At 37.8% G+C, this 21,391-nt stretch overlaps 2 long non-coding RNA genes across 2 annotated transcripts in view; one reads left to right on the top strand and one right to left on the bottom strand.

Moving 5' to 3' along the window:
* Window positions 1–21,391, top strand: part of LOC147336347 (uncharacterized) — a 397,968-nt gene that overhangs the window by 239,187 nt on the left and 137,390 nt on the right. The gene's annotated exons all lie outside the window — the stretch shown is intronic.
* LOC147336367 (uncharacterized) lies at window positions 17,442–19,359 on the bottom strand. The gene is made up of 3 exons (XR_015128537.1): window positions 19,264–19,359; window positions 18,542–18,570; window positions 17,442–18,144 (listed from the first exon to the last, which is right to left on the bottom strand). It is a non-coding gene; the product is annotated as an uncharacterized LOC147336367 (long non-coding RNA).

Raw genomic sequence — 21,391 nt, forward strand, 5'->3', positions numbered from 1 at the left:
CGTTTTGAGGGTAAAATCATACCTGTAGAGCAAACGCTGTGGACACAGCAGCAGTTTTAAAAAAGATTTTAAGATTAATTTTTTTGCTCCTCTCACTCTAGCAGTTGAGCTGTCTCACTCTAGCCCCAACATTCCGTCCCATACACACCCATTATAAACTCTGAAACGGGTGAAAAAACATCATGAAACTTAAACTGGAACTGAAGAAAAAGTATAATAGATATTGAAAAGATAAATACAAGTTGAATAGTTGAATGTCTTGTCTTCGTTTTAAAGTTTGAATGGTGGCTCTATGTCAATGTATGTGGAAGTAGTAAGAGTTTAAAAATGAGTAAGTTGAATGAGGATTTGAAGGGTCTCCCCATTGAAATACATTATAAATTTTTGTTGAATAAAGTTGAATAAAATTAAAAATATAAATGTTAAAAATGAGAAAATTAGAAGCAGTCATGTCCAAAATAATAGGAATCTAACGATGTTTGAATGGTTTTTCTAAGTTGAACGGTTTTGAAGGAGTAGGCTTTCAAAAAACGTACGGAATAGATAATAATAATAAAATAGAATAATAATAAAGATTAGAAGAACAATACTGTGAATGCTTTTCAAGCATTCACACTAATAATAAAGATTAGAAGAACAATACTGTGAATGCTTTTCAAGCATTCACACTAATAATAAAGATTAGAAGAACAATACTGTGAATGCTTTTCAAGCATTCACACTAATAATAACTAGAAAGTGCATTTTCTGAAGAAACTGCAGTGTGAATGCTTGAATCTGAATGTATGGACTGAAATGAATTAATTGCTGAATTTTGAGTTAAAAATATTGAATGAGATTTAAAAAAAAACAACAAAAAAAACCCGAATTTAACCTGAAAACAAAGGTGCTGAACTGCTAAAAGCTGAAGGTTACACAGAAGAAGAAGTTGGAAAAAAGCTGAAAATGTTTTAATTGTAAATTAGAAAAACCTAAGAAATGAGAAAAGAACATTTAGAGTCAGAAAACATCTGAAAGAATATTAAAAGGTCATATTCTTTGAATCACTGAATGACTAAAATGTGATCCCTCCACTTGGATCCACACAGTTTAAAAAGTTTACATCTCTGAGCTTTGAAAGACAAGATGTTGGAAAGAGAACAACGATGGCGACGTTTTGAGGGTAAAATGATGGCTGTAACACTGTGGAGACAGCAGCAGTTGAAAGAGAAGTGTTTCAGATGAATCTTGGCAGAGTGAGAGAGAGAGCTCGTTAAGCAGGCAGGTGTGAGCCTGGTTGCTATAGTGACCGCACCCAATGGCTCCATACACACGGACACAGACATGCACCTCACTTTTGCTGCTTAAAATGAACAGAAAAGTCAGGCCGAAACAAATCGTTCCCATATGAAAAGTACAAGTCGTATTGACGAAATTCTTTCACCGTGAGCGACAGCAATGTCTAGTCTACTGAATTCTCAGTTTTCATGCCTGTGGAGCTTATTATATGGACGTGGTGACAGTGGAAAGACACCATGCTCTTCTGATTTTCAAAAGAACCTTCTGAGCCATTTTAACATTAGAGTCTATGGAAGAGTTGGAGGGAGGAGGCTGTGCATTGGTGACATTTATGAAAGAACCATAACACCTAGGACAATAGTAAACACATTGGATGAAAGAGGACAGCGATGGCTACGTTTTGAGGGTAAAATGGTGGCTGTAGAGCAAACGCTGTGGACACAGCAGCAGTTTTAAAAAATATTTTAAGATTAATTTTTTTGCTCCTCTCACTCTAGCAGTTGAGCTCTCTCACTCTAGCCCCAACATTCCGTCCCATACACACCCATTATAAACTCTGAAACGGGTGAAAAAACATCATGAAACTTAAACTGGAACTGAAGAAAAAGTATAATAGATATTGAAAAGATAAATACAAGTTGAATAGTTGAATGTCTTGTCTTCGTTTTAAAGTTTGAATGGTGGCTCTATGTCAATGTATGTGGAAGTAGTAAGAGTTTAAAAATGAGTAAGTTGAATGAGAATTTGAAGGGTCTCCCCATTGAAATACATTATAAATTTTTGTTGAATAAAGTTGAATAAAATTAAAAATATAAATGTTAAAAATATGAAAAATAGAAGCAGTCATGTCCAAAATAATAGGAATCTAACGATGTTTGAATGGTTTTTCTAAGTTGAACGGTTTTGAAGGAGTAGGCTTTCAAAAAACGTACGGAATAGATAATAATAACTAGAAAGTGCATTTTCTGAAGAAACTGCAGTGTGAATGCTTGAATCTGAATGTATGCACTGAAATGAATTAATTGCTGAAATTTGAGTTAAAAATATTGAATGAGATTAAAAAAAAACCCCAAAAAACCCCGAATTTAACCTGAAAACAAAGGTGCTGAACTGCTAAAAGCTGAACGTTACACAGAAGAAGAAGTTGGAAAAAAGCTGAAAATGTTTTAATTGTAAATTAGAAAACCCTAAGAATTTAGAAGAGAACATTTAGAGTCAGAAAACATCTGAATGAATATTAAAAGTTCATATTCTTTGAATCACTGAATGACTAAAATGTGATCCCTCTGCTTGGATCCACACAGTTTAAAAAATTTAAAAGTCTGAGCTTTGAAAGACACGGTGTTGGAAAGAGAACAATAATGGCGACAATTTGAGGGTAAAATGATGGCTGTAACACTGTGGACACAGCAGCAGTTGAAAGAGAAGTGCTTAAGATGAATCTTGGTACAGTGGCAGGCAGAGCTCGTTAAGCAGGCAGGTGTGAGCCTGGTTGCTATAGTGACCGCACCCAATGGCTCCATACACACGTACACAGACATGCACCTCACTTTTGCTGCTTAAAATGAACAGAAAAGTCAGGCCGAAACAAATCGTTCCCATATGAAAAGTACAAGTCGTATTGACGAAATTCTTTCACCGTGAGCGACAGCAATGTCTAGTCTACCTAATTCTCAGTTTTCATGCCTGTGGAGCTTATTATATGGACGTGGTGACAGTGTAAAGACACCATGCTCTTCTGATTTTCAAACGAACCTTCTGAGCCATTTTAACATTAGAGTCTATGGAAGAGTTGGAGGGAGGAGGCTGTGCATTGGTGACATTTATGAAAGAACCATAACACCTAGTACAATAGTAAACACATTGGATGAAAGAGGACAGCCATGGCTACGTTTTGAGGGTAAAATCATACCTGTAGAGCAAACGCTGTGGACACAGCAGCAGTTTTAAAAAAGATTTTAAGATTAATTTTTTTGCTCCTCTCACTCTAGCAGTTGAGCTGTCTCACTCTAGCCCCAACATTCCGTCCCATACACACCCATTATAAACTCTGAAACGGGTGAAAAAACATCATGAAACTTAAACTGGAACTGAAGAAAAAGTATAATAGATATTGAAAAGATAAATACAAGTTGAATAGTTGAATGTCTTGTCTTCGTTTTAAAGTTTGAATGGTGGCTCTATGTCAATGTATGTGGAAGTAGTAAGAGTTTAAAAATGAGTAAGTTGAATGAGAATTTGAAGGGTCTCCCCATTGAAATACATGGGAAATTTTTGTTGAATAAAGTTGAATAAAATTAAAAATATAAATGTTAAAAATGAGAAAATTAGAAGCAGTCATGTCCAAAATAATAGGAATCTAACGATGTTTGAATGGTTTTTCTAAGTTGAACGGTTTTGAAGGAGTAGGCTTTGAAAAAACGTACGGAAAAATAAAATATAATAATAATAATGATAATAATAAAGATTAGAAGAACAATACTGTGAATGCTTTTCAAGCATTCACACTAATAATAAAGATTAGAATAACAATACTGTGAATGCTTTTCAAGCATTCACACTAATAATAATAAAGATTAGAATAACAATACTGTGAATGCTTTTCAAGCATTCACACTAATAACTAGAAAGTGCATTTTCTGAAGAAACTGCAGTGTGAATGCTTGAATCTGAATGTATGGACTGAAATGAATTAATTGCTGAATTTTGAGTTAAAAATATTGAATGAGATTTAAAAAAAACAACAAAAAAAAAAACGAATTTAACCTGAAAACAAAGGTGCTGAACTGCTAAAAGCTGAAGGTTACACAGAAGAAGAAGTTGGAAAAAAGCTGAAAATGTTTTAATTGTAAATTAGAAAAACCTAAGAAATGAGAAAAGAACATTTAGAGTCAGAAAACATCTGAAAGAATATTAAAAGGTCATATTCTTTGAATCACTGAATGACTAAAATGTGATCCCTCCACTTGGATCCACACAGTTTAAAAAGTTTACATCTCTGAGCTTTGAAAGACAAGATGTTGGAAAGAGAACAACGATGGCGACGTTTTGAGGGTAAAATGATGGCTTTAACACTGTGGACACAGCAGCAGTTGAAAGAGAAGTGTTTCAGATGAATCTTGGCAGAGTGAGAGAGAGAGCTCGTTAAGCAGGCAGGTGTGAGCCTGGTTGCTATAGTGACCGCACCCAATGGCTCCATACACACGGACACAGACATGCACCTCACTTTTGCTGCTTAAAATGAACAGAAAAGTCAGGCCGAAACAAATCGTTCCCATATGAAAAGTACAAGTCGTATTGACGAAATTCTTTCACCGTGAGCGACAGCAATGTCTAGTCTACTGAATTCTCAGTTTTCATGCCTGTGGAGTTTATTATATGGACGTGGTGACAGTGGAAAGACACCATGCTCTTCTGATTTTCAAACCAACCTTCTGAGCCATTTTAACATTAGAGTCTATGGAAGAGTTGGAGGGAGGAGGCTGTGCATTGGTGACATTTATGAAAGAACCATAACACCTAGGACAATAGTAAACACATTGGATGAAAGAGGACAGCGATGGCTACGTTTTGAGGGTAAAATCATACCTGTAGAGCAAACGCTGTGGACACAGCAGCAGTTTTAAAAAATATTTTAAGATTAATTTTTTTGCTCCTCTCACTCTAGCAGTTGAGCTCTCTCACTCTAGCCCCAACATTCCGTCCCATACACACCCATTATAAACTCTGAAACGGGTGAAAAAACATCATGAAACTTAAACTGGAACTGAAGAAAAAGTATAATAGATATTGAAAAGATAAATACAAGTTGAATAGTTGAATGTCTTGTCTTCGTTTTAAAGTTTGAATGGTGGCTCTATGTCAATGTATGTGGAAGTAGTAAGAGTTTAAAAATGAGTAAGTTGAATGAGGATTTGAAGGGTCTCCCCATTGAAATACATTATAAATTTTTGTTGAATAAAGTTGAATAAAATTAAAAATATAAATGTTAAAAATATGAAAAATAGAAGCAGTGTTGTCCAAAAGAATAGGAATCTAACGGTGTTTGAATGGTTTTTCTAAGTTGAACGGTTTTGAAGGAGTAGGATTACAAAAAACGTACGGAATAGATAAAATATAATAATAATAATAACTAGAAAGTGCATTTTCTGAAGAAACTGCAGTGTGAATGCTTGAATCTGAATGTATGCACTGAAATGAATTAATTACTGAATTTAAGTTAAAAATCTTGAATGAGATAAAAAAAACAAACGAATTTAACCTGAAAACAAAAGTGCTGAACTGCTAAAAGCTGAAGGTTACACAGAAGAAGAAGTTGGAAAAAAGCTGAAAATGTTTTAATTGTAAATTAGAAAAACCTAAGAAATGAGAAAATAACATTTAGAGTCAGAAAACATCTGAAAGAATATTAAAAGGTCATATTCTTTGAATCACTGAATGACTAAAATGTGATCCCTCCACTTGGACCCACACAGTTTAAAAAGTTTACATCTCTGAGCTTTGAAAGACAAGATGTTGGAAAAAGAACAACGATGGCGACGTTTTGAGGGTAAAATGATGGCTGTGACACTGTGGACACAGCAGCAGTTGAAAGAGAAGTGTTTAAGATAAATCTTGGCAGAGAGAGAGAGAGAGAGAGCTCGTTAAGCAGGCAGGTGTGAGCCTGGTTGCTATAGTGACCGCACCCAATGGCTCCATACACACGACACAGACATGCACCTCACTTTTGCTGCTTAAAATGAACAGAAAAGTCAGGCCGAAACAAATCGCTCCCAAATGAAAAGTAAAAGTCGTATTGACAAAATTCTTTCACCGTGAGCGACAGCAATGTCTAGTCTACTGAATTCTCAGTTTTCATGCCTGTGGAGTTTATTATATGGACGTGGTGACAGTGGAAAGACACCATGCTCTTCTGATTTTCAAACGAACCTTCTGAGCCATTTTAACATTAGAGTCTATGGAAGAGTTGGAGGGAGGAGGCTGTGCATTGGTGACATTTATGAAAGAACCATAACACCTAGTACAATAGTAAACACATTGGATGAAAGAGGACAGCCATGGCTACGTTTTGAGGGTAAATTCATACCTGTAGAGCAAACGCTGTGGACACAGCAGCAGTTTTAAAAAAGATTTTAAGATTAATTTTTTTGCTCCTCTCACTCTAGCAGTTGAGCTGTCTCACTCTAGCCCCAACATTCCGTCCCATACACACCCATTATAAACTCTGAAACGGGTGAAAAAACATCATGAAACTTAAACTGGAACTGAAGAAAAAGTATAATAGATATTGAAAAGATAAATACAAGTTGAATAGTTGAATGTCTTGTCTTCGTTTTAAAGTTTGAATGGTGGCTCTATGTCAACGTATGTGGAAGTAGTAGGAGTTTAAAAATGAGTAAGTTGAATGAGAATTTGAAGGGTCTCCCCATTGAAATACATGGGAAATTTTTGTTGAATAAAGTTGAATAAAATTAAAAATATAAATGTTAAAAATGAGAAAAGTAGAAGCAGTCATGTCCAAAAGAATAGGAATCTAATGGTGTTTGAATGGTTTTTCTAAGTTGAACGGTTTTGAAGGAGATAGATTACAAAAAACGTACGGAATAGATAATAATAAAATAGAATAAAGATTAGAAGAACAATACTGTGAATGCTTTTCAAGCATTCACACTAACTAGAAAGTGCATTTTCTGAAGAAACTGCAGTGTGAATGCTTGAATCTGAATGTATGCACTGAAATGAATTAATTGCTGAATATTAAGCTAAAAATTTTGAATGTTTAAATTTAGAGAAAATTTAGAGTCAGAAAACCTCTGAATGAATATTAAAAGTTCATATTCTTCTAATTGAAATGAACTTAAAAGATGAACAAACATTCTGGAGAAAATACAAACTTTAATATACAGCATAATGTTTTTCAGCCATATACACATGTGTATATCGTGTTTAATAGTATTACATACATCAATTTGTTTTGTATGTCATAGAAAATAACATAAAAATCTTAAGTCATATTTTACAGCTTCTTTCTGAAAAGGACTAGTAGAATAAATAAAAATAACAAAATTAAATAACTAAATAAAAAATAATAAGCAACATATGAAATACATGAAAATTCAACTTTTAAAACCACATTCCTGAACCTTTAAATTGTGTTGGTTTCTTAAAACATGGCTGAACAGCTGTTTCTATCGGTCTACTTAATCTTCTGATCTGTCTACATGTCTTTTTATTACTCATTCTTCTTTATGTTTTAATGTAAACAGAGTCCACACAGTGGTAAAAGAGAACTGTATTAGAGATTTTTGAGTAAACTCAAATGAAAGCCTAAGGTGGTGACACAGTTTAACACATGCAAATAATCAAATAAAAACATTAGTCCTTTTTGTGAACATGGATAAATAAGTATCAATAGTTTACAGCATTGTTCAGCCATGCCGCTAAATGCTTTTTTTTACACATTGTTTTAACCTGGGCTCAGACACGAAGCATTATTATAAATTATAAGTAAATATTATACACAAGGCTTTATCTATCTAAACTCTAAGGACACAAATACGAAAAAAACTATACTTACCAGCTGATACCCCACACTACACACTAGGTGTGCCATGTGACCTGAAACTTTGGTACAAGATCATCATAATCATTCTGTTAACACTGTTTTTTAACACTGTTTGTGTTGCTGTTCAGCAGTTTAAAATGTTTTAGATTGGATTACATGGAATGAATTTGAATTTTCTTGGGGGGTTTTGTGTGTGTTTTGTTCTTAGCAGATTTTTTCTTCCATACTGTTGAATACCAGTTACCACATTTCTGGTCATATGACATCCCGAGTGCCCACTTAAAAAAATCCCCACAGTTAATTCAACATTAAAACAAAATAAAAATATGTTAAATAAATAAAGGTTTGCTCTGTGATGAAATATTAAATAAGCATACATTGTACAGAGCACTAACAATGAAAACAATCCTTTAGCCTGTTGATCAGAGAGAGGCCGTCATTGTATCCATTTAAAACCTGTAATCACAGAGCACAACGTTTCTGTGAAACTATGAAGTCCCATATGATCCTCATCATGTCCAGTGACTTCAGAGTGGATCCTCCCTGTCATCCGGCCAGTGTTTGATGTGTGGCAAGCAGCACAGAAGCAGGATAGCTGAGGACTTTAAAAGAAGAGCAGAAAATAGCAACATATGTAGTTGTAAATGTAAATATCAGTGATACTTGTCTTATCAAAGGGAATAAAATAATGAAAATGTTAACTTACACACTCATTTAGGGAGGATCTTGACACTGCACAGAGGAGGCACAGTCAGTCTGACAATGATGGTGATCTCCAGGGATGTTTTCCTGCAGCAACATTCTTGCCAACTGGCCGTATGATCCAGAGTAGTTGGTTTGTAATAAACAGAAAGGTGTATATGTTAGGTAGTGTGCACTCAGAGCTGGTCCTAAGAAACAAACACATCCTGTAATAAACTGAATACCTGTAGTAGTGCTGCTGCAAATATGAAGCCCTTCTATCATGTGTGGTTTCAAAGAAGGCTCAGTCACAGAAACTGTGCAGTCTGTTCAGTCCTGAGTGTCTCAGCTCTGAAGGGGATGAATCACAGAGGGAAACACCTGAGTACAGACATTACAATACACTCTAACACTCCTAAGGTCAAGTGAAAACACAATTTAAACAGTTTACAAAGAATGAATACATGTTTTCATGGAAATAATGTCATTAACCCTTTTTGTTGTTAGTAAATCTCACCGACTGCTTGTGGGACAAGCTAGAAGGAAGACTTATCACAGAATCTCTCCTGTGCTCCAGATGTGAAGTCTCACGCTCTGATCGTATGGCGATGAAGATGGTGATGATGAAGTTTCTCTGATCTGTGGCATTACAGTTTCTAGCTGCTATGTGCTTCACACTGTTGGATCTTACATGTGAAGCTTGGAGAAGACACAGGAGGACTGTGTCTCTCTTAAAAAGAAAAAAAAAGAAAAACAAAGGAAACCTAACAGGAATGGAACCCCCCCCCTCAACTCCCACCGTAACCCCCCCCCCCCCCTCCCACTCAACTCCCCAACCTCACACCATCCAATGTCTATAAAAATGTAGGGTATCAGCTGGTAACAGAAAGCAAGTGTAACATATGTACTACATATGTAACACTGCTGAAACATTTCTGGCCAGAAATGTGCAGTTATCAACCCAGACCCACCCTGATGATTGCACTGGCCAGAAACATGATAAAAGCTCATAAAAATTTATGTTTCATAGAAAAATTTGTCCAAAAATATAATCGTATACTTTTGAAAAAGTTTAAAGTTTATAACAAACCAAATAATAACATTTTTGTAAATAGTATTTCAAAATAGAGGCACACATAAAGTGGCTTAACTGTCATTATTGCTGTAATTAGGTTTGTTTGTTTGTTTTTTTAAAAAGCAACCTTTAGTCATTATTGTTCTCTCAGAAACAATGAAGAAGCTGTTGAACATTTATGTGTTGTGTGGGCAATCCTCTGGTCCACCCTCCCTCCCTCCCAGCCACAGTGAGACTGGGGCAGCCTGGCAGGATGTTGAAGCCTGGCTGCAGAGAGGATATGCCTACACTATTCATTTTAAACTGCTATATTTGATTTTTCTGACATTTATAGGTTACTGTTAGTGAATTTTAGATTTTCTGTAATAAATAAAATTGTCATCTTTTACTGATATCATTACTTAATTCATGTAATTGTATTTTATGTAAACAATTCAACCATTATACTGCAATGCAGGGCGTCAACTTTTAAATATCGCTCTACTTTCTTAAGTCATTCAAAAATATAGAAATTACTTACTGTATTCAAAGATCTAGATCATGAATCATCACAGGACAATACACAGTATACTGGGTCATGGTAACTATGGTATGTCTTCATGACTCCAGAATGGAGACATCGATCTGACTGAGAAATGAAAATTAGGTCAAGCAGTGTGTTCTTCTCTGTGGTAGGGGCAGTGATGACCTGTGCGTATCCCCTAGACTCAAACAGCTCCAGGATTGGTTTGTTTGCACTGGATAAAACATTCTCATTAAAATCACCACAAACTATGATGGGATGACAGTCCATGATCTCCAATGAGTCTAATAGGCTTACCAGGTTTTTCAGGAATGGCCTCAGAGTGTAGTCTGGAGGTCTGTACACAACTGCAATCAGAGCACTGACTGGTGCTTCAACCTTTAAAGCCAGAAATTCAAGGTCAGTTACATTATGGATGTACTGTTTTTCATGCACTTGAATGTCACTTTTCACATAAACAGCAACTCCACCACCACTTCTGTTAGCCATCTGGGGAAAGTTTGTGTAGGACAGGTGTCTGTTGCGTTTGAACAAATTATAATTTTCCAAGTGGAGACTCTCTGCGACAAAAGAGCCCCGCAGGTGTGTTTCTGTTAGGCACAAAACATCTGCTAGACACAATTCATGGTGACTTTTGATGTCATTAATGTGAGCTGGCAGTCCCTCTGTATTATGATGAACAATGGTGAAAACCTCTGACCTGCTGAGGGTTTGTCTCACGTGTAGAAGAGGCATCATGTCATCAAGGTTGGCTTGTCTCATGTTCTCAAGTGCTGCAGTGATTTCTGGGTTGGTGAATATTTTTTTCTCCTCCATATCAAGAAGATACAGTCCACTGAGAGACGTCACTCTACTGACAGCTACGTAGGCCATGCCGGGCTCAAAAATGCTCTTAAGAGAGACAACAGCTGATGTGGTTGTCATACCCTGTACCTTATGTATTGTACATGCAAAGGCCAGCTTCACTGGGAACTGTCTTCGTACCACTCCTTTCTGCTTCAGATTCTCCTCTGCTCTCTCAATGTACACCATGTCGTCTGCTGGTGTGTGGTTATTCTTTCCAGATGTCTCATTATCCATTTTAAGTCCAAGCTTGATGATGTGTTGGTCGTTTTCAGAGTAAACTACTCTAAGTAGTATTCCAAAAGCTCCATTAACCAAACCATTTTGTATGTCAATGTTTCTGGTGAGCATGACACGAGCTCCTTCTGCAACTTTCAGTGTGTCTGGTAACTCGTTTTTACCTCCTTTCAATGGTCTGTCTTGAAGTGCCATTCTGCCAGTTCTAGGATCCTTTCTAAAATCATCTGCATGGATGTCAATGATATGAGTGTGGAGCAGAGCCAGTGTTGAAGAGTTGTGTGCATCCACTTCTTTATTAGTTGCAAAAATGTGCAACGCATCAGTCGGACAATGGGCTGGTTCAGTTATGGCCTGTAACAACAAATCTCTATCTGCTTCGCAAAGCTCATCCAACTTTCCTTTTACACGAATTCTGTTCAGCATCTCAGCAAAGACAACATCATCTTTCTGACGCATAATCTCGGTCAGAGTGATCATCTGAAAATGCTCCCGCCACAGGTCGATCTCGGATGGGTCGTGCACACAGAGAGGTTTAGACTGTCGCACTGGGGGTAGCTGATAGAAGTCTCCAACAGCAATGACTGACATGCCTCCAAAGGGTCTCCGAGTCCCTTTGATCTGTTTGAGTCTTGCATCTACATATGCAAAGAGATGTCTTGACACCATAGACACTTCGTCAATGACGATTATTTCAGCATTCAAAAGTTCTGATCTGACTTCATCCAGCTGATTGCCAAGTCCCTGAATGGGAGGTTTTAAGCTTCTCGGGAGCTTGAGTAGAGAATGCAGTGTTGTTCCAGAAATGTTAAATGCTGCAGTCCCAGTGAAAGCAGTTAACAGGACAGTGGGTTTTGATATGTCAACGTCGTCTGCATATCTGGGCACTTTGCTCAGTATCTTAGATGCTTCTGAGTAGATGCATTTGATAAGATGTGATTTTCCTGTTCCAGCACCACCATTAATATAAAAGAAAAACTGCTCTGGATTTAGAGCACAGACTCTTTTAATGCACCAGTCTCTAACTGCATAAAATATGCAGGCTTGCTTCTTATTCAGATTCTGAAACATCTGACGTAACAATGTGGGATCAATAGCAGGGGGTTCCCTGATGGCTCTGACTTCTGTTGAAGCATCAGCCTGACGGCTGTAGTCGGGCACATCTTCCTGTTCCTTTTCATTGTCTCGCTCTCTCTCTTGTTCAACAAGTGGCAACCTTACGAGATCTGATTCAGGTGCCAGATTACACCATTCGTCAGTCACACCTCTGTTCTGCTCATATTCCTCAACAGCGCTCTCGATCTCCTCACTGTTTTTCTCATATTTCTCTCTGTTTCTTTTGACAATGTGTTGCACGTACTCAAGACGGTCAGTACCTGGCAGCTGTACACAGCCAGCACCATAGAAAGCCTGATAGGTTGGCAAAGATGGCGTTTTCAGTTCGTGGTCTGAACGATGAGGAAGGTACAGTTTAAGCAGTCTTCCGTAATATTGCTCTGGATGTTTTTCTTGTGAGCAGCGGTGAAATCTGATGATAGCAGGCTTATTGTTTTTGCGCCTTTGCACAAAACCCATCTCATTGAGAAGGGGCAAAACATCTTTACCTTTTTTCTGTTGGCCATAGACAATCCTGCAAGTAGCAGCAAAGTCTGCCATGCACATCTCCTCAAACTCCGGTGTTTCAGGTCTGGCTTTGTATTTGTCATTCAAAGATGTCATCCAAACATTGGAAGACTCAGGTGTTGTGTTGTCCAGAACTGACAGGGGACGACTCATTTTCACAGGATTATCATCTGTTGGTATGAATATTACAGCACGTGAACATTGCTTCATGTGAAGACCACATGCACGAGCAACACACTCCTGTGCACTGATCTCTCGCTTCTTTGAATATGCCTGCATGACGGCTCTCATTTCATCGCACTCATTTACACTGTCCTTATGGGAGTTCTCAATGACAGTTTTCAGGTACTCAGATAGCCCGCCCTCTTTTTTTGATATATATTTCATTAAATAATTTGCAGCGCCGAAAGCATCTAAAACAAAGCTTATGTCGATATTACTGTTCCAGGCTTCAAGCAGATGTGGATTATAGCCATTTATCCAAGAGTCTTTTGGATCACGCTTTAGTATGATCGTACTCCTTGTGTTCATTTTATTCAGGTATCGCTCATATTCTGCATGTGTCAACTTGCATCTTGCCAAGAGCTGCTCTAAACTCATGGAAGCAGTTTCAGGTTCATTCAGCAGCTGGTTCAGTGGTCTGAGCTTGTTCTTTGCCGTTTCTACTTCCAGTGCATCATCCTCACTGGGTCTTGTGATCATTGTCTCATTGCAGGGTGGTTTGGGAAAACCAAAACGGCACCCGGAGCTTAAACTCCTAAAGCACGTCTTTGTGTGGTTCTTACTGTGTTTTTGCACTTCTGTTACTTTCTTGTACAGTTCAGGTTGTTTATGTGGATCAGGCAGCTGAGCTGTGATGTATTTGTTTATAAAATCAACAACAGTTTGCTCATCATCCTCCTCAAACACAGGAGCACCTTCTACCCACAGGAGACAGTGTATGTGTGGGCTTCCTCTGTGCTGAAACTCAACTCTGTAAAAGTAGTCAATGACTTTGCCAAGTGGCTCTGCGGGAGATAAGAGTAAATCTCTGAATAATGCTTCAACTCTCTTGTCAAACATGCGCATTGTTGTGACAGGATTGCTTCTCAGTATGTCACACTTTGCCGACCAGTCGAGTCCTTCAAAATTCACTTGTTCACCTTGCTGCCTTGTTATTGCCTCGATCACTTCGGGCCAGCGCATTTCAGCGGCTGAAAATGTGCAAAAGAACGTGGGAGTTCCCAACTGTCTGATCATGGCAAAAAGATCTCTTGTGGTTTTCTCCCAATAGGCTGGGGTTCCTCTCAGAGGCTGCATGAATCTCACTGCGTCTTTATTTCGCACCAGTTTCTCCACCTCATGTTTATCTTGTAACATGCCTGAGGTTATTTTTCTACCATCTCTGGTCAGAGGCTTTGCCTTCCTTAACTGTACTGTCATGCTGGATGTAGCCAAGTGTATTTCAGTCACAAACTGTGCAAAGAACAAATAGTTTGTGTCTTTGGCAAAACGATCATCAATGCAGAAAAGTCTTGATTTGAAATACCCACTGGGGGATACTTTGATCAGCCTTCTTTCATCAAGTGTGTTTTGGCCTGTAGGAAACTGCACAGGGAAGGCCATGGCCTCCAGTTTAGGTGTTTTGAAAAAACTTATTGGATTGTTTCTCTCTGCAGGAGCAACAGAGTAGATTCCTTCACTGAAACATAATATCTCCTCAGCCACATCAGGGGGCTGCAAACAGGACTCGAGTGCAAAACCACCATTAGTCAGTCCATCTGCTTGCTCTGAATCATCTGTCATCTGTTCACGTGGTTGTTCACCATCACAGGGTAACATGTCAATATCCTGTTCATTTATATTTTGTGCTTCACTCAGTGCATTTTTCTCACAGCTGTCAATTTCCATTAAATCAGCCTCATCATAATCGTCCTCATTCATGTTTTCATCCTCCTCCTCCTCCTCATCTTCATCAGGAAGTGTTGGATCACACAGCTCAGCATCATCTCTGATGCTCACATCCTTATACTGTGGGTGAATCTGCTTGAGTTTATGCAGTGCTTGCACAAGTTTAGACCAGCTTACAGTCTGAAACAGCTGATGACCTTTGTAAGACAAGCGTCTCTTCAATTTTACTCTGATCACCTGAGAATTAATTCTCAATCGAGGTAGTGTTTCAACAGTTTCCTGTACCTCTGATGGGACACAGACCACATTTCCTCTAATTGCTCTTTGTCTGCCTTTGGGAAGAGGAATGATCTTGGCAAATGGTATGCACTTGGCTATGAGATGTCTCTCCAGTATGTTGAGATCAGACAATTCAGCTGGAATATCAGCAAGATTCAGTTTATTGGCAACAGCAAGTGCTGGCATGGATCCATTTTTAAGATGATCGTGGCAGGTGTGACAAATCCACTCTCTCTTTCTCTCATCGGGAACATTGCACTGCTCATTTCTGCAGTTTTCATCACAAACATGAACATACTTTCCTGTCAAACATGTTGCAACCATATGTGGGTTTTTGACATAATTTGACCTTCTGCAGGGTCGTACTTGGTTTGGAAATGAAGCCTTGAAACACACAGTACATGGGTATGATGGTCCAACTTTGATTTGTGATTTGAACACAGATATGGCCTCGTTGATCACACTGTTGTCACTCTCTTGGGTTTGTCTGTTCACCCATCTGTATTTCCTTTTTATTTTCATTGCACATCTCATGTTGTGCATAATCCTAAATGCAAGATTACTTTGATACCTGTCTCGCATTAGTTGTTTCATCAGTTGTCTGTGTCTCACTCTGAATGCATCGTCACGTGCATAACGCTGAGTCACTCGAGATCTCTGTCTCTCTCTGAATTCTGGGCTTTCTTGATACCTTTTAGTGACATAACTTTTTTGTTTCTTTCTGAATTCAGCATTCTCACAGTAAAGTCTTCTTATATAGGCGCGTCGTTTTTGTCTGAATTCAGCATTCTCACAATATAGCCTTTTAATATATCGTTGTTGTTGTTTCTGTCTGACTTCAGGATTGTTTTTATATGCCTTGCTTGCGTAAGATTTCTTCTTTTCTTTGTAGTCTTTGTTTGAAGCATACTTTTGTCGTTCTTTCCTTTTTTGGTTTTCTTTGTTCTTATATCTTTGTTTCTCTGATGCCATTAATCTTCTTTTCATTTTGCGCCTTTGGTGTTTATTAACTTTTTTCAGTTTTTGTAAAACTATATCAGAAAGATCACAGGCAGCAACATTTGTTATTGCAGCATTTGATTGACATGAAAAAGCATCATTTGATGGAAGCAAATTTAATTCACTGCATAGTTCTTCAGTGGGTATATTAGTATATTCATTCTCAGGATCTTCATGTGATGTGAACTGAGTCATTTGGACTTCATGTTGTTTTACCAGTGGTGTACAAATGGACATTTGAGCGATCTCAGTAAGATCAGTGGTTGTGTTTCTCCTTGGAGAAGAGGAGTTTGCTTCATCAGAGTGAGTAGGTGCCACAGCAGTGGCACTTGGTCTGCAGACTGTGTCTGTGATAGTATCACTTATGTTGACTGTGCTCATGTTGTAGAGCTGCACAGGTTTCAGCTCATAGTTACAAGAGGGTGATATCTCCACCATTTCATAAGAATCCTGGAGCCTCTTAATCATGTCACTGAGGAGTGTGAATTTCAGCATCACTGCTGTGCCACGATTACGTGACTGTAGTGGTAGAGGAAGACCACTGGCTGTTCTGGAGTGTGGATCAAAGAAACCATATTTGCCTGATGTGGATCTGAACACTGCGATACACAATCCACTCATAATCAGTAAGGCATACTGCACATCTGACAACAGGCAGCTCAGTCCTGCTTCTAAGCTGAGAAAGGTATCTACTGCCTCCTCTGGAGGTTCTTCAAATGTCCCATACCGGGAAGGCTGTGTCATGTCGACATCATACATAGACCAGCGAGCATCAACTTTGTCTGGCAGCTCATCGGTTGCCAAATGAATATTTTTAGGAAATCTTTTCTTGGCCTCTTTGTACATCATATCACCTTTATCCAAGACCAGATTAAGGTCAACTGTAGACATGTTTTCATTCTCATGAAGGAAAGCAAGAAATGTGAGTGAGTTACATGTGCACTGCTTGTTTCTGGAGTCTCCATATTTAGGATGAGCCTGGCTGTGAGATGCACAGACATGTGTTACAGAGGGTTGGTTTTCAAGGTTCACTCTTTCTGCATGAGATCGTCCTACCACATCACTGTGACGGCCTCTTTTCACAAAATCAGCATAACCCACCTGTGGAGCACTTGACACCTCATGTTGTTCATTAAATTCATGCTGCAGTCCACTCTTTACAGCATCTGCATAGGATACCTGTTGTACATGTGCAGGAACATGTTGACCTGCCTGTTTGACAACATCAGCATTGGTCTTTGCAGACACACTGTCTTCTGCAGAGCACTGAGGAAAATCACACTCAGCTTGTTCACATGTTGGCACACTGTGAAACTCATGGAACTTCTTCCAGCGTTGTTTTGCAGCTTGTGACTTTTTCTGCTTCCTTGGCATTTTTACACAAGTGTTTCTCTTAGTCTTTAGAAAATATGTTTATAAAATAAGAGTGGCACACTCTTTCTTTGTCTTTATATTTCAGTTTTTATTTCTCAGAAACAGATGTCTTTGTTTGTTTGACAGTTTGTCAGTCGAGAGAATAATATGCACTCTCTTTATTGGCTTGGCACAACTTAGCAGCAAGCGCAAAGTGAAAAACAGCTAGAGAGAAAATTTAGAAGAGAGAACAGACAGAGCAGGAGAAACACGGCTGGGAAATCACAATCAAACCGTGAATTAGAGTTTTGTTCTCAGGTAGAGGCAATATGCACTCTTTATTGCTTTAATGGCTTGGCGTTTTTCAGCAGCAAGCCAAGAGTGAAAAACATGTAGAGAGAAAATTTAGTAGAGAGAACAGAGAGAGCAGGAAAGACACGGCTTGGAAATCAAACCGCAGAGTTTTCTTTGTTTGTTCAGTTTGTTCTCAGGTTGAGGCAAAATATGCACTCTTTATTGCTTTATTGGCTTGTGCATTTTTCAGCAGCAAGCCAAAGAGTGAAAAACAGGTAGAGAGAAAATTTAGCAGAGAGAACAGACAGAGCAGGAGAGACACGGCTTTAAATCAAACCGCAATAAGATTCTTGGTTTGGCAAAATTTCTCACAAACCACAGGGTGAAATACAGATGGAAAGAAGGCAGAGACAACAGGTGGAGTAGGACAGAAGATAGAGGGGTTGGGGGGTTGGGATGTGAGATAGAAGACTGGAGATCTGGTCCTTGTTCTTCTTCTGCACACTGTGAACAAAAAAACAAGAAAAAAATTATAATTTTATTAAAATGATATCACATGGTAATTGTGACTACTGAAACAGGACAAAACAAATATTCAAGCTACACTGTTGTTGGCTGCCATGTGCAAAAAAGTTGCATAATTAGGTATTTTTTAAAAGAATAAATATTTAATTCAATAATAATATTTTTAAATAAAAATATGATTGAGTGAATCGTTAACTAATCACATGTTTAATCAAAAATATTTTAGCCCAATTGTTAAGCTGCACATATATGTATTTATTATAAAATTGTGTTTAAAAGGTCTAGCACAAAGTTTGAACCCATCACTTTACAGCTTATATTAGTCAGATTATATTTTTATGTTGGTCTACTTCTCTTACAATATGTGCACACCTACCAGGCAAAGCACAGATGTCAGTCAGGTTCCTGAAAGTGTAAGACGAGAAATAATATGTTAGTTGTCTGTACAGTATTATCAGACTAACAGAAATACAAAACCGACACAACATAATACACTGAACAATTGTAGAGTAATATAGCACACCAGCTGATACAGCAGCCATTTTATAATTCAAACTAATTAACTGAAATATTTCCACTTTTGGAAGGCTACTGTTAGACTGCTGCTAGCGTTAGCATTGCTGCTAGCGTTAGCACTGCTGCTAGCGTTAGCATTGCTGCTAGCGTTAGCACTGCTGCTAGCGTTAGCATTGCTGCTAGCGTTAGCACTGCTGCTAGCGTTAGCACTGCTGCTAGCACTCTTACTGTTAAAACTGAGCCACAGTGGCAATAATAAAGCTCATTTCTTACTTTTGTCTCACCGACTGCCAATAACTATCACAGGAATACTCTTTTTGACAATTAACAACTGCTAAGGCTAGTGTTAGCACTATAGCTAGCATTAGCATTGTTGCTAACATTAGCACTGGTGCTAACAGCAAAATGTCTCAAACCTATATAAATAATAGCGAAGGTTATTCTTTTTTTTTCCGCTTTCTTTATTCTTTGAACTCTGCTGAACTTGTAGACTAAGGACTTGTTATGTTAGTTTATTTGTCAAACATGTATTTTTACCATCATAAAAATAAAACAGTGCAGTACTGAATGTTTTGTACTTACCACAGCAGATAGCAAAGCGGAATGAAGACAGTTGGTCCAATGATGGGTTAAAAACAGATGAGGCGTTCAGGTGGTGCTTGGAAATTTGACCATCACTTTGAACAGCAATAATGAGCATATACATGTCTGTGTGTTGGTCTGTGTGTGTGAGACATGGAGAGATAGAGGGGGAAAAAATACACTAGACTCATCAGTGTACAAATTGGTACTTTTTGCCTGAGTATAAGCGAATGAATGACATACAGAGAAAGAGGGCAACTGGCATTAAATGAGCAAATAAAAAATATTTCAGCTTGAACTGTTTTGTGGGTTTTATTTTAAGACTACTTTAAGTGTGTTAGCGGGCAGATAAACTATACAGACTATAAACAGAGAAATTAAATGAGATTAGATTAGTTAAAAGTTAGTTAAAATGTGGGAAAATCAACTACAGACAGGTAAAGGCAGTGAGCATTAATTATCCAGTCAGAAAAGATGATTTTAAAGTCATCAACTGACTCCAACTGCCCAGATCTGAAAAACCTGTGTGCAGAAGACAAGTCCACCAATAAAAAATAAGCTTGAATTTAACAGGCCAATCACAATGCTCTACTTAGTTGGCATATACTAACTATTAATCTGTGGCAAAACCCTGTCAAATCGGTCTAATTGTACCTATTGAAAAAGTTAATCTTACTATAACTGCTTAGATGTGGCAGACATTTTTAGGTTTAATCTTGGCAGAGTGAGAGAGAGCTCGTTAAGCAGGCAGGTGTGAGCCTGGTTGCTATAGTGACTGCACCCAATGGCTCCATACACACGACACAGACATGCACCTCACTTTTGCTGCTTAAAATGAACAGAAAAGTCAGGCCCAAACAAATCGCTCCCAAATGAAAAGTAAAAGTCGTATTGACAAAATTCTTTCACCGTGAGCGACAGCCATGTCTAGTCTACCAAATTCTCAGTTTTCATGCCTGTGGAGTTTATTATATGGACGTGGTGACAGTGTAAAGACACCATGCTCTTCTGATTTTCAAACGAACCTTCTGAGCCATTTTAACATTAGAGTCTATGGAAGAGTTGGAGGGAGGAGGCTGTGCATTGGTGACATTTATGAAAGAACCATAACACCTAGTACAACAGTAAACACATTGGATGAAAGAGGACAGCGATGGCTACGTTTTGAGGGTAAAATCATACCTGTAGAGCAAACGCTGTGGACACAGCAGCAGTTTTAAAAAAGATTTTAAGATTAATTTTTTTGCTCCTCTCACTCTAGCAGTTGAGCTGCCTCACTCTAGCCCCAACATTCCGTCCCATACACACCCATTATAAACTCTGAAACGGGTGAAAAAACATCATGAAACTTAAACTGGAACTGAAGAAAAAGTATAATAGATATTGAAAAGATAAATACAAGTTGAATAGTTGAATGTCTTGTCTTCGTTTTAAAGTTTGAATGGTGGCTCTATGTCAATGTATGTTGAAGTAGTAAGAGTTTAAAAATGAGTAAGTTGAATGAGAATTTGAAGGGTCTCCCCATTGAAATACATTATAAATTTTTGTTGAATAAAGTTGAATAAAATTAAAAATATGAATGTTAAAAATGAGAAAAATAGAAGCAGTCATGTCCAAAAGAATAGGAATCTAACGGTGTTTGAATGGTTTTTCTAAGTTGAACGGTTTTGAAGGAGTTAGATGCCAAAAAACGTACGGAAGATGATATAATAATAAAGATTAGAAGAACAATACTGTGAATGCTTTTCAAGCATTCACACTAACTAGAAAATGCATTTTCTGAAGAAACTGCAGTGTGAATGCTTGAATCTGAATGTATGGACTGAAATGAATTAATTGCTGAATTTTGAGTTAAAAATTTTGAATGAGATAAAAAAAAAAAAAAAAGAAACAACCTGAATTTAACCTGAAAACAACAGTGCTGAACTGCTAAAAGCTGAAGGTTACACAGAAGAAGAAGTTGGAAAAAAGCTGAAAATGTTTTAATTGTAAATTAGAAAAACCTAAGAAATGAGAAAAGAACATTTAGAGTCAGAAAACATCTGAAAAAATATTAAAAGGTCATATTCTTTGAATCACTGAATGACTAAAATGTGATCCCTCCACTTGGACCCACACAGTTTAAAAA

This window comes from Aulonocara sp. 'chitande type north' Nkhata Bay, linkage group LG3 (assembly GCF_057382095.1).
Source record: "Aulonocara sp. 'chitande type north' Nkhata Bay isolate Kocher_YH1m ecotype deep benthic linkage group LG3, A_spYH_male_GT1.1, whole genome shotgun sequence".
In the NCBI taxonomy this organism is placed as follows: domain Eukaryota; kingdom Metazoa; phylum Chordata; class Actinopteri; order Cichliformes; family Cichlidae; genus Aulonocara; species Aulonocara sp. 'chitande type north' Nkhata Bay.